The sequence below is a fragment of the Oncorhynchus gorbuscha genome, linkage group LG24 (assembly GCF_021184085.1).
Source record: "Oncorhynchus gorbuscha isolate QuinsamMale2020 ecotype Even-year linkage group LG24, OgorEven_v1.0, whole genome shotgun sequence".
Classification (NCBI taxonomy): domain Eukaryota; kingdom Metazoa; phylum Chordata; class Actinopteri; order Salmoniformes; family Salmonidae; genus Oncorhynchus; species Oncorhynchus gorbuscha.
Window position 1 is genome coordinate 62531744 of NC_060196.1, and position 13890 is coordinate 62545633.

The window sequence follows — 13890 nt, forward strand, 5'->3', positions numbered from 1 at the left end:
TACAGGAGGGTCTCTCTCCAGGAACAGGGTTGGAGTTAAAACCTACAGGAGGGTCTCTCTCCAGGAACAGGGTTGGAGTTAAAACCTACAGGAAGGTATCTCTCCAGGAACAGGTTTGGAGAGCACCATTATAGATGTATCCCCAGCTGGTAGTCACCAGCCCAAAGACTAATATACTAAGCCTTGAAATACAGATTTACAGTCACCATTGGGATATGTGGTGAAAATGAACAATTACTAACCATTGTTTGAGTATGAGAGAGAGACACATATAATATAAAGATTTAATCTCTCATGATTCTCCAGTCTCAAAAACAGGTCAGTTCCACAGGTGCCCTCTCGGGGTAGTTGTGGTCCAGTGCAGCCTGGGGCAGGGGGTCCAGCTTCTCTTTGAGACTGAGGACCTGGGTGCTGTACCGTCCTGCCTCCTCCTCCAGCTTCCTCTTCTCCCTCAGCTCCACGATGCTCTTCTCCGCCCCAGGTTTAGGGGTGGTGTCCCCACCTGATGAACCACTCCAGGTGGTACCTCACCGCCCCCACCACAAATGCCACCGGGAAGGTTATGTAGGGGGCGTAGGTCCACATGGACATCCAGAACACATAACAACTGGGGCTGGGGTGCTGGGATGGCCTACTGGGGTGCTGGGATGGCCTACTGGGGTGCTGGGATGGCCTACTGGGACTGGGGTGCTGGGATGGCCTACTGGGGTGCTGGGATGGGCTACTGGGGTGCTGGGATGGCCTACTGGGGACTGGGGTGCTGGGATGGCCTACTGGGGTGCTGGGATGGGCTACTGGGGTGCTGGGATGGCCTACTGGGGTGCTGGGATGGGCTACTGGGGTGCTGGGATGGCCTACTGGGACTGGGGTGCTGGGATGGCCTACTGGGGTGCTGGGATGGGCTACTGGGGTGCTGGGATGGCCTACTGGGACTGGGGTGCTGGGATGGCCTTACTGGGGTGCTGAGATGGCCTACTGGGGAGCTGGGATGGCCTACTGGGACTGGGATGCTGGGATGGGCTACTGGGACTGGGGTGCTGGGATGGCCTACTGGGACTGGGGTGCTGGGATGGCCTACTGGGACTGGGGTGTGGGATGGCCTACTGGGGTGCTGGGATGGCCTACTGGGGTGCTGGGATGGCCTACTGGGGTGCTGGGATGGCCTACTGGGGTGCTGGGATGGCCTACTGGGACTGGGGTTCTGGGATGGCCTACTGGGACTGGGGAGCTGGGATGGCCTACTGGGACTGGGGTGCTGGGATGGCCTACTGGGACTGGGGTGCTGGGATGGCCTACTGGGACTGGGGTGCTGGCGTGATGGGATGGGCTACTGGTGCTGTGGTGCTGGAGCTGGGGTGATGGGATGGGCTACTGGGACTGGGGTGCTGGGAACAGGTGATGGGATGGCCTACTGGGACTGGGGTGCTGGCGTGATGGGATGGGCTACTGGTGCTGTGGTGCTGGAGCTGGGGTGATGGGATGGGCTACTGGGACTGGGGTGCTAGGATGGCCTACTGTAACTGGGGTGCTGGGAACGGGTGATGGGATGGGCTACTGGGACTGGGGTGCTGGAGCTAGGGGGATGGGATAGGCTACTGGGACTGGGCTACTGGGGCTGGGGTGCTGCGATGGGCTACTGGGACTGGGGTGCTGCGATGGGCTACTGGGGCTGGGCTACTGGGGTTGTGGTGCTGCAATGGCCTACTGGGGCTGGGGTGCTGCGATGGGCTACTGGGGATAGGGTGCTCCGATGGCCTACTGGGGCTGGGGTGCTGCGATGGGCTACTGGGGATAGGGTGCTGCGATGGGCTACTGGGGATAGGGTGCTGCGATGGGCTACTGGGGCTGGGGTGCTGCGATGGGCTACTGGGGATAGGGTGCTGCAATGGCCTACTGGGGCTGGGGTGCTGCGATGGGCTACTGGGGATAGGGTGCTGCGATGGGCTACTGGGGCTGGGCTACTGGGGTTGTGGTGCTGCAATGGCCTACTGGGGCTGGGGTGCTGCGATGGGCTACTGGGGATAGGGTGCTGCGATGGGCTACCGGGGCTGGGCTACTGGCGTATAGTAGGCTCAGCTGGGGAGTGAAATAGAAAGGGAGGTCAGTAACAGTTGTGTTATGTCAGGGTTACAAAAAGGAAACAAACTCCACTGTAATGAGAATGGACTAGGCCACTAGGATATGGTGCATAACTGGGGAAGAAGACAGAGGATGTCAGTGGCCGCAATGGTTTTCATTTGTTCCTTCAAGGACATAATGGCCACTGCAATGCACAGTGACAGGATACAGTTCTCAGTTCTCAAGATCTCGGCCCCGGAGACGGAGGGTTCAACTATGGGGCTTGATGTACCAGGGTCTTCTATTCCCTGCACTATAGGGAGCGACAGACTGCATGGTAACACATGTTTCACTTCTCATTCAAGACAGCAAGACTATTTTGTTTACCTTTTATTAAAACCAAATTAGTTAGTGAACGGCTGTAAACATACATCAAATCAAATATATTTATAAAGCCATACTTACATCAGCTGATATCTCAAATTGCTGTACAGAAACCCAGCCTTAAACCCCAAACAGCAGGTGTAGAAGCACGGGGGATGATCATATGTTGGTGAATGGCTGCAAACAGACATGAGGAATGACCATTACAGGCTACAAAGGGAAGCACAGGTGAGAGCTGCCCAGTGACACGAGCCTACCAGACAAGCTAAACAACTTCTATGCTCGGTTTGAGGCAAATAACACTGGAACATGCATGAGAGCGCCAGCTGTTCCGGAAGACTGTGTGATCATGCTCTCCACAGCCGATGTGAGTAAGACCTTTAAACAGGTCAACATCACAAGGCCGCAGGGCCAGACAGATTACCAGGATGTGTACGGCGAGCATGCGCTGACCAACTGGAAAGTGTCTTCACTGACATTTTCAAACTCTCCCTGTCCGAGTCTGTAATACCAACATGTTTCAAGCAGACCACCATAGTCCCTGTGCCCAAGAACAATAAGGTAACCTGCCTATATGACTACAGATCCGTAGTGCTCACGTCTGTAGCCTTGAAGTGCTTTGAAAGGTTGGTCATGGCTCACTTCAACACCATTATCCCAGAACCCTAAACCCACTCCAATTTACAGATGATGCAATCTCTATTGCACTCCACACAGCCCTTTCCCATCTGGACAAAAGGATCACCTATGTGAGAATGCTATTCATTGACTACAGCTCAGCGTTCAACACCGTAGTGTCCACAAAGCTCCTCACTAAGCTAAGGACCCTGGGATTAAACCCCTCCCTCTGCATCTGGATCCTGGACTTCCTGACGGGCCGCCTCCAGATGGTTAGGGTATGTAACAACACATCCGCCACGCTGATCCTCAACACAGTGGTCCCTCAGGCGTGTGTGCTCAGTCCCCTACTGTGCTACCTGTTCACTCATGACTGCATGGCCAGGCACGACTCCAACACCATCATCAAGTTTGCAGATGACACAACAGTGGTAGACCTGATCACCGACAGCGCCGAGACAACCTATAAGAAGGAGGTCAGACAAAGGAGATCATTGTGGAAAAAGAGGACTGAGCACGCCCCCATTCTCATCGACGGGGCTGCAGTGGAGCAGGTTGAGAGCTTCAAATTGCTTGGAGTCCACATCACCAATAAACTAATATGGTCCAAGTACTCCAAGACAGTCGTGAAGAGGGCACGATAAAACCTATCGCCCCTCAGGAGACTGAAAAGATTTGGCTTCAGATCCTCAAAAGGTTCTTCAGCTGCACCATTGGTTGCATCACTGCTTGGTATGGCAACTGCTCGGCCTCCGACCGCAAGGCACTACAGAGGCTAGTGTGTACGTCCCAGTACATTACTGGGTCCAAGCTTCCTGTGATCAAGGACCTCTACACTAGGCGGTGTCAGAGGTAGGCCCTAAAAATTGTCAAAGACTCCAGCCACCCTAGTCATAGACTGTTCTCTCTGCTACCGCATGGCAAGTGGTACCGGAGTCTAGGTCCAAGTCTAGGTCCAAGTCTAGGTCCAAGTCTAGGTCCAAGCCATAAGACTCCTGAACATCTAATCAAATGGCTTCCCAGACTATTTGTATTGCCCCCCCCTTTAAGTCGCTTCTACTCTCTGTTATTATCTATGTATAGTCACTTTAATAACTCTACCTACATGTACATATTACCTCAACTAACCGGTGCCCCTGCACATTCACCCTGTACCAGTAACCCCCTGTGTATAGTCACTTTAATAACTCTACCTACATGTACATATTACCTCAACTAACCGGTGCCCCTGCACATTCACCCTGTACCAGTAAGCCCTGTGTATAGTCTCTTTAATAACATGTACATATTACCTCAACTAACCGGTGCCCCTGCACATTCACCCTGTACCAGTAACCCCCTGTGTATAGTCACTTTAATAACTCTACCTACATGTACATATTACCTCAACTAACCGGTGCCCCTGCACATTCACCCTGTACCAGTAACCCCCTGTGTATAGTCTCACTATTGTTATTTTACTGTTGCTCTTTAAAGACTTGTTTCTTTTATTTGTTTATTCTTACTCATACAGTATATATATATATATATATATATATATATATATATATATATCTGTGTGTAAATTAACTGCACGGTTGGTTAGGGGCTTGTAAGTAGGCACATGTGACTAATAAAATTTAGTAAGTCGCTCTGGATAAGAGCGTCTGCTAAATGACTTAAATGTAATGTAAATGATGTGATCAGCTGTTGATGAATGGCTGTAAACAGACATGAGCGATGAGGGCCATTTCTATATACTGGAGCTAGTTCACAATGAGGTATCTGTGAATTAGCTAGCCAGGTACTAGACTAAAAACTCATTCACACCACAAGGTAAATAGCTTGCTAGCTAATAGTGGTACGTAATAAACTTGTTGGACACTGTGTTAAATAGTTAGCTAGCTGTTGTTATGCGAGCAGACACGTTAGACAGATTAATTAACAGGCAAGAATCTCAATGTCATCCATTGGACGTAGCTAGCTAAGGTTAAAAAACAAATGCCTGTGTAAACTAAGCTTATTTACGTTGTGATTATCGTTCAAAATGTAATTCACCAACTCAGAACTGACTCAACTTCGAAAAGGTGCAATGCGGGTCGTCCCTAGTTACTACAGCCACAAAGTCATAAACCTTCTGCAGATTTCTGCAATTTCTCTTAAAAATTTTTTTATTTTAAAACCTTAAGCAAAACTATCAATGGAGTTTAGAATCCGATAGAGTTTAGAATCTGACAGAGTTTAGAATCCGATAGAGTTTAGAGTCCGATAGAGTTTAGAATCCGATAGAGTTTAGAGTCCGATAGAGTTTAGAATCCGATAGAGTTTAGAATCCGATAGAGTTTAGAGTCCGATAGAGTTTAGAGTCCGATAGAGTTTAGAGTCCGATAGAGTTTAGAGTCCGATAGAGTTTAGAGTCCGATAGAGTTTAGAGTCCGATAGAGTTTAGAGTCCGATAGAGTTTAGAATCCGATAGAGTTTAGAGTCCGATAGAGTTTAGAGTCCGATAGAGTTTAGAGTCCGATAGAGTTTAGAATCCGATAGAGTTTAGAATCCGATAGAGTTTAGAATCAATAGGTTTATAGTACAATAGCTTTGGTCCAGTCGTTCCCATGTACTCATAATTGTTGCTAGTGGTTGTACTAAAGGAGCAGCAATACATCTTAGTAAAATAACGATGGTGTATTGTCGAGGACATATGCAACCAAAATCTACTTCGTCTTCATTTCATCATTTCATCATACTATAGAATGAAGAGTATGGCTAGACAGTGCACTGCCCTTCTCTCAGCACATATCAAAGCTGTAGGCTAAGGTCAAATCTAGACATGGTTTCCTCTATCATAATCGCTCCTCTTTCACCCCAGCTGCCAGACTAACCCTGATTCAGATGACCATCCTACCCATGCTGAATTAGGGAGAAGTCATTTATAGATCGGCAGGTAAGGGTGCTCTGGAGCGGCTAGATGTTCTTTACCATTTGGCCATCAGATTTGCCACCAAATCTGCCCTCCTTATAGGACACATCACTGCACTCTATACTCCTCTGTAAACTGGTCATCTCTGTATACCCGTCGCAACACCCACTGGCTGATGCTTATTTATAAAACCCTCTTAGGCCTCACATCCTCTGAGATACCTACTGCAGCCCTCATCCTCCACATACAACACCCGTTCTGCCAGTCATCTTCTGTTAAAGGTCCCCAAAGCACATACTTCCCTGGGTCACTCCTGTTTTCAGTTCGCTGCAGCTAGGGACTGGAACGTGCTGCAACAAATACTCATTCATTCAAAGACTCAATCATGGACACTCTTACTGACAGTTGTGGCTGCTTTGCGTGATGTGTTGTTGTCTCTACCTTCTTGCCCTTTGTGCTGTTGTCTGGGCCCAATAATGTTTGTACCCTGTTCTGTGCTGCTACCATGCTGTTGTCATATGTTGCTACCATGCTGTTGTCATGTGTTGCTACCATGCTGTTGTCATATGTTGCTACCATGCTGTTGTCATATGTTGCTACCATGTTGTGTTGTCATGTGTTGCTACCATGTTGTGTTGTCATGTGTTGCTACCATGCTGTATTGTCATGTGTTGCTACCATGCTGTGTTGTCATGTGTTGCTACCATGCTGTATTGTCATGTGTTGCTACCATGCTGTTGTCATGTGTTGCTACCATGCTGTTGTCATATGTTGCTACCATGCTGTTGTCATATGTTGCTACCATGCTGTTGTCATATGTTGCTACCATGCTGTTGTCATATGTTGCTACCATGCTGTTGTCATATGTTGCTACCATGCTGTTGTCATATGTTGCTACCATGTTGTTGTCATATGTTGCTACCATGCTGTTGTCATATGTTGCTACCATGTTGTTGTCATATGTTGCTACCATGCTGTTGTCATGTGTTGCTACCATGCTGTTGTCATGTGTTGCTACCATGCTGTTGTCATGTGTTGCTACCATGCTGTTGTCATGTGTTGCTACCATGTTGTTGTCATGTGTTGCTACCATGTTGTTGTCATGTGTTGCTACCATGTTGTTGTCATGTGTTGCTACCATGTTGTTGTCATGTGTTGCTACCATGTTGTTGTCATGTGTTGCTACCATGTTGTTGTCATGTGTTGCTACCATGTTGTTGTCATGTGTTGCTACCATGTTGTTGTCATGTGTTGCTACCATGTTGTTGTCATGTGTTGCTACCATGTTGTTGTCATATGTTGCTACCATGTTGTTGTCATGTGTTGCTACCATGTTGTTGTCATGTGTTGCTACCATGCTGTTGTCATGTGTTGCTACCATGCTGTTGTCATGTGTTGCTACCATGTTGTTGTCATGTGTTGCTACCATGTTGTTGTCATGTGTTGCTACCATGTTGTTGTCATGTGTTGCTACCATGTTGTTGTCATGTGTTGCTACCATGCTGTGTTGTCATGTGTTACTACCATGTTGTTGTCATGTGTTGCTACCATGTTGTTGTCATGTGTTGCTACCATGTTGTTGTCATATGTTGCTACCATGCTGTGTTGTCATGTGTTGCTACCATGTTGTTGTCATGTGTTGCTACCATGTTGTTGTCATGTGTTGCTACCATGTTGTTGTCATATGTTGCTACCATGCTGTGTTGTCATGTGTTACTACCATGTTGTTGTCATGTGTTGCTACCATGTTGTTGTCATGTGTTGCTACCATGTTGTTGTCATATGTTGCTACCATGCTGTGTTGTCATGTGTTGCTACCATGTTGTTGTCATATGTTGCTACCATGCTGTGTTGTCATGTGTTGCTACCATGTTGTTGTCATGTGTTGCTACCATGTTGTTGTCATGTGTTGCTACCATGCTATGTTGTTGTCTTAGGTCTCTCTTTATGTTGTGTTGTCTCTCTTGTCATGATGTGTGTTTTGTCCTATATTTATATTTTTATTTAAATCCCAACCGCCGTCCCCGCAGGAGGCCTTTTGGTAGGTCGTCATTGTAAATAAGAATTTGTTTTTTAACTGACTTGCCTAGTTAAATAAAGTTGAAATAAAATGTCAATTTAAAAAAAAATTGCGCGTCAGCCATCGTGAATTGAACCTTTGAGGATATTGATCTTGGTCGCTCCCATTGGAGGCATTATGACAGCGTTCCCTCGACGTAGTGTAGCTGTTACAATGTAGCCAAACGCAGTTGTATTCGAGTGACAAGTAGCACCAACATGATGCTACCTACATGTTCATTAGCAACAGTGTTTAACTCCGCTGACACAGAAATAGGCTGCGTTGTAACTAGCTACATTTTTATATATGTCTTGCTAAAGTCTAACTTCTGTAACTTTTTGTGGCAGCAGTCAACTCGTTTCACCACTGCAAACTCTGCAAACTCTTTCTCTCTCTCTCTCTCTCTCTCTCTCTCTCTCTCTCTCTCTCTCTCTCTCTCTCTCTCTCTCGTCTCTCTCTCTTTCCCTGCTCTCTCTCTCTCTTTCTCTGCTCGCTCTCTCTTTCTCTCTCTCTCTCTCTCTCTCTCTCTCTCTCTCTCTCTCTCTCTCTCTCTCTCTCTCTCTCTCTCTCTCTCTCTCTCTCTCTCTCTCTCTCTCTGTCTCTCTCTCGTCTCTCCTTAGCAGACATACAGTACAGTGAACAATATGTTTGGAACATCAAATCACAATAAAATCACAGTATCGAATCGCAATACATATCTTAATCAGCACCTGAGTATCGTAATCATATCGTATTGTGAGATCGCTGGCAATTCCCAGTCCTTCTATCCAGGGACTAGGGCTCCATTTGGGACGCAGGCCGTGAGTGCTGAGCAAAACATGACTGATAATGTATAAATGATAACGCAGTAACCAGGTGAAACAGATATGTACATGACAGTGATGTCACAGTAGATAGAACCTCTGAGATATGTACATGGCAGTGATGTCACAGTAGATAGAACCTCTGAGATATGTACATGGCAGTGATGTCACAGTAGATAGAACCTCTGAGATATGTACATGGCAGTGATGTCACAGTAGATAGAACCTCTGAGATATGTACATGGCAGTGATGTCACAGTAGATAGAACCTCTGAGATATGTACATGGCAGTGATGTCACAGTAGATAGAACCTCTGAGATATGTACATGGCAGTGATGTCACAGTAGATAGAACCTCTGAGATATGTACATGGCAGTGATGTCACAGTAGATAGAACCTCTGAGATATGTACATGGCAGTGATGTCACAGTAGATAGAACCTCTGAGATATGTACATGGCAGTGATGTCACAGTAGGTAGAACATTTACATTTACATTTAAGTCATTTAGCAGACACTCTTATCCAGAGCGACTTACAAATTGGTGCATTCACCTTATGACATCCAGTGGAACAGCCACTTTACAATAGTGCATCTAAATATTTTAAGGGGGAGGGGGGTGAGAAGGATTACTTTATCCTATCCTAAGTATTCCTTAAAGAGGTGGGGTTTCAGGTGTCTCCGGAAGGTGGTGATTGACTCCGCTGTCCTGGCGTGAGGAAGTTTGTTCCACCATTGGGGAGCAGCAGCGAACAGTTTTGACTGGGCTGAGGGAACTGTACTTCCTCAGTGGTAGATAGGCCAGAGGTGGATGAACAGTGATTTGGGTGTAGGGCCTGATCAGAGCCTGGAGATGCCGAACAGCTCCGTGGCAAGCACCATGGTCTTGTAGCGGATGCGGCAGTGAAGCCAGTGGAGAGAGCGGAGGAGCGGGGATAGAAACATGGGAAGGTTGAACACTGTACGGGCTGCGGCGTTCTGGATGAGTTGTAGGGGTTTAATGGCACAGGCAGGGAGCCCAGCCAACAGCTTGCAGTAATCCAGACGGGAGATGACATGCCTGGATTAGGACCTGCGCCGCTTCCTGTGTGAGGCAAGGTCGTACTCTGCGGATGTTGTAGAGCATGAACCTACAGGAACGGGCCACCGCCTTGATGTTAGTTGATGAACGCAGTGATGTCCAGGATCACGCCAAGGTTCTTAACACTCTGGGAGATAGGACACAATGGAGTTGTCAACCGTGATGGCGAGATCATGGAACGGGCAGTCCTTCCCGGGAGGAAGAGCAGCTCCGTCTTGCCGAAGTTCAGCTTGAGATGGTGATCCGTCATCCACACTGATATGTCTGCTAGACATGCAGAGATGCACACCTGGTCATCAGAAGGGGGAAAGGAACGTCTGCATAGCAATGATAGGAGAGACCATGTGAGGTTATGACAGAGCCAGTGACTTGGTGTATAGCGAGAATAGGAGAGGGCCTAGAACAGAGCCCTGGGGGACACCAGTGGTGAGATATGTGAGGAGACAGATTCTCGCCACGCCACCTGGTAGGAGCGACCAGTCAGGTAGGACGCAATCCAAGCGTGGGAACCTCTGAGATATGTACATGGCAGTGATGTCACAGTAGATAGCACCTCCTGAGGTAATGGGCCTTGGGAAGAGTGACTGTCACGTTCTGACCTTAGTTCCTTTTTTTATGTCTCTATTTTAGGTTGGTTAGGGCGTGAGTCGGGGGGGGGGGGCATTCTATGTTTTGTTCTGTGTTTATATTTCTATGTGTTTGGCCTGGTATGATTCCCAATCAGAGGCAGCTGTCAATCGTTGTCTCTGATTGAGAACCATAATTAGGTAGCCTGTTTTCCCACTATGGGTTGTGGGTGTTTTCTGTGTCTGTGTTTTCACCACACAGAACTGTTTCCATTTTCATTTCGTTCCTTCACTTTGTTATTTTGTATTTTTCGTTTTCTGATATAATAAATTTAATATGGACACTTAGCACGCCTGCATTTTGGTCCGATCCTTCCTACTCCTCATCAGACGAAGAAGTTCATTACAGTGACACACCAGACTAGTTACCTGCAAAAAACAGCTAAGGGATGCTCCAATCACAGGAGGAGGGCGATTAAAAAAAGTGAAAACAGTTCATCAAGGTGAATCGCCAAGTCACAGCACACACATGCAATCAATTAAGGGCAATCAGCAATCAATTCATAAGTCTCTCTGTATGTTTATTTTTAATTTCAAGTTTATTTAACCAGGTAGGTTAGTTGAGAACCAGTTCTCATTTACAACTGCAACCTGGCCCAAGATAAAGCAAAGCAGTGTGACACAAACAACAACACAGAGTTACACATGGAGTAAACAAACATACAGTCAATAATAAAATATAAAATCTGTATGCAGTGTGTACAAATGAAGTAAATAGGCCAATAGCGACGAAGTAATTACAATTTAGCCATTTACACTGGAGTGATACATGTGCAGATGAGGATGTGCAAGTAGAGATACTGGTGTGTTAAAGAGCAGAAAAACAAACGAATATGGGGAAGAAGCTACAGTTGAAGTCGGAAGTTTACATGCACTTTGGTTGGCGTCATTAAAACTCGTTCTTCAACCACTCCAAACATTTCTTGTTAACAAACTATAGTTTTGGCAAGTCGGTTAGGACATCTACTTTGTGCATGACACAAGTCATTTCTCCAACAATTGTTTACAGACAGATTATTTAACTTATATATATATTTCACTGTATCACAATTCCAGTGGGTCAGAAGTTTACATACACTAAGTTGACTGAGCCTTTAAACAGCTTGGAAAATTCCAGAAAATGATGTCATGGCTTTAGAAGCTTCTGATAGGCTAATTAACATCATTTGAGTCAATTGGAGGTGTACCTGTGGATGTATTTCAAGGCCTACCTTCAAACTCAGTGTCTCTTTGCTTGACATCATGGGAAAATCAACAGAAATCAGCCAAGACCTCGGAACAAAAATTCTAGACCTCCACAGGTCTGGTTCTTCCTTGGGAGCAATTTCCAAACGCCTGAAGGTACCACGTTCATCTGTACAAACAATAGTACGCAAGTATAAACCCCATGGGACCATGCAGCCGTCATACTGCTCAGGAAGGAGACGTGTTCTGTCTCCTAGAGATGAATGTACTTCGGTGAGAGAGTGCAAATCAATCCCAGAACAACAGCAAAGGACCTTGTGAAGATGCTGGAGGAAACAGGTACAAAAGTATCTATATCCACAGTAAAACGAGTCCTAAATCGACATAACCTGAAAGGCCGCTCAGCAAGGAAGAATCCACTTCTCCAAAAAACACCTTTAAAAAGCCAGACTGCGGCTTGCAACTGCACATGGGGACAAAGACAAAAATATAACTGTTTGGCCATAATGACCATCGTTATGTTTGGAGGAAAATGGGGAGGCTTGCAAGCCGAAGAACACCATCCCAACCGTGAAGCACAGGGGTGGCAGCCTCATGTTGTGGTGGTGCTTTGCTGCAGGGGGGACTGGTGCACTTCACAAAATAGATGGCTTCATGAGGAGGAAAATTATGTGGATATATTGATGGCAACATCTCAAGACTTCAGTCAGGAAGTTAAAGAATGGTCACAAACGAGTCTTCCAAATGGATAATGACCCCAAGCATACTTCCAAAGTTGCAATATACCTGCTGGAGCGAGTGCTATGGGTGGCTGTTGCTATGGTGACCAGTGGAATATACCTGCTGGAGCGAGTGCTATGGGTGGCTGTTGCTATGGTGACCAGTGGAATATACCTGCTGGAGCGAGTGCTATGGGTGGGTGTTGCTAGGGTGACCAGTGAGATATACCTGCTGGAGCGAGTGCTACGGGTGGGTGTTGCTATGGTGACCAGTGAGATATAGCTGCTGGAGCGGGTGCTACGGGTGGGTGTTGCTATGGTGACCAGTGAGATATACCTGCTGGAGCGCGTGCTATGGGTGGGTGTTGCTATGGTGACCAGAGAGATATACCTGCTGGAGCGAGTGCTACGGGTGGGTGTTGCTATGATGACCAGTGAGCTGAGATAAGGCGGAGCTTTACCTAGCAAAGACTTATATATGACCTGGAGCCAGTGGGTTTGGAGACCAATTTGAAGCGAAGCGAGGGCCAGCCAACGAGAGCATACAGGTCACAGTGGTGGGTAGCATATGGGGCTTTGGTGACAAAACGGATGGCACTGTAATAGACTGCATCCAATTTGCTAAGTAGGGTATTGGAGGCTATTTTGTGAATGACATCGCCGAAGTCAAGGATCGGTAGGATAGTCAGTTTTACGAGGATATGTTTGGCTGCGTAAGTGAAGGAGGCTTTGTTGCGAAATAGGAAGCCAATTCTATATTTAATTTTTGATTGGAGATGCTTAATATGAGTCTGGAAGGAAAGTTTACAGTCTAGCCAGACACCTAGGTATTTATAGTTGTCCACATATTCTAAGTCAGAACCGTCCAGAGTAGTGATGCTAGTCAGGCGGGTGCGGGCAGCGATCGATTGAAGAGCATGCACTTCATATTGTTTGTGTCACATCACACACATGCAATCAATTAAGGGCAATCAGAAATCAATTAATAGGTCTCTCTTTATGCAGTGTTGTGATGTCTCTCTTGTCGTGATGTGAGTTTTGTCCAATATTTGTATTTATTTTTTATTTTTTAATCCCTGGCCCCCGTACCCGCAGGAGGCCTTTAGCCTTCTGGTTGGCCGTCATTATAAATAAGAATTTGTTCTTAATTTTAACTGACTTGCCTAGTTAAATAAAGGTTAAATAAAAGTGTATGTCAATCATTGGTGAAAGCATGCATAGTTCAGTGAAAATTCTGTTAAAGTCCACCCTACGACATATGCTATCTCCTGACCTTAGACCTTATAGTCCACCCTACGCCATATGCTATCTCCTGACCTTAGACCTTATAGTCCACCCTACGCCATATGCTATCTCCTGACCTTAGAGCTTATAGTCCACCCTACGACATATGCTATCTCCTGACCTTAGAGCTTATAGTCCACCCTACGACATATGCTATCTCCTGACCTTAGACCTTAT

The 13890-nt window shown here is 46.5% G+C and overlaps 1 pseudogene; it reads right to left on the reverse strand.

The window, feature by feature from the left end:
- Positions 1-308: 308 nt before the first annotated feature.
- Positions 309-13554, reverse strand: LOC124012288 (annotated as a pseudogene).
- Between the last annotated feature and the right edge of the window lie 336 nt (positions 13555-13890).